Raw genomic sequence first — 608 nt, forward strand, 5'->3', positions numbered from 1 at the left:
GTTGTACCCTTGCTCATTGTAGCATCTTGCATTTTTATTCTCATGGGAATAATTATTCTTTGTATGAGATTAGAAGAAACTGTTGTTTATTTCTGTAATTTTGTACATTGCCATTTTTGTCTTTGGAACTGAAGCTGTCTTTTAATTATTATTCATGGTTGATTCCAGAACCTGCGACAGGCTCTAATGTAATCCAAGACGAAATCAGCACAAGAGTGCCACCTACCGACAAGATTCGCTAGTGCAAATTATTCTGCGCGTGCGTATGAAGTTACCCATCATGCACCACACGTAAAATAATGTTATTTCTTTACTATCATATGTTAAAACAGGAATATATTTATACCATCCTAATACTCTGTAATGCATTGTTATGAGTGGACACGTTGAACAGGGCACGAGATTTGGTTCGGGGTGCCGATATTAATATTATCACTATAGGGAATGTCATGTCCGTGAATCCCTGTCCAGTTTGACTTTTCTGAAGGTAGTACACTCTGGTTTCTCTTCAGATCGCATAAATCTTTCGCCTTTTACTAAAGATTTCCGTGGAGAGGAACATTATGAGTATCAACTAATTTTTTGATGCCCTGCTTTACTGCGGGGCT

At 37.8% G+C, this 608-nt stretch overlaps 1 non-coding gene across 1 annotated transcript; it reads left to right on the forward strand.

Moving 5' to 3' along the window:
- The first annotated feature begins 492 nt into the window (after positions 1–492).
- Positions 493–608, forward strand: LOC135525360 (U5 spliceosomal RNA). Its single transcript, XR_010453132.1, has one exon. It is a non-coding gene; the product is annotated as a U5 spliceosomal RNA (small nuclear RNA).

This window comes from Oncorhynchus masou, chromosome 31, assembly GCF_036934945.1.
Source record: "Oncorhynchus masou masou isolate Uvic2021 chromosome 31, UVic_Omas_1.1, whole genome shotgun sequence".
Lineage (NCBI taxonomy): Eukaryota > Metazoa > Chordata > Actinopteri > Salmoniformes > Salmonidae > Oncorhynchus > Oncorhynchus masou.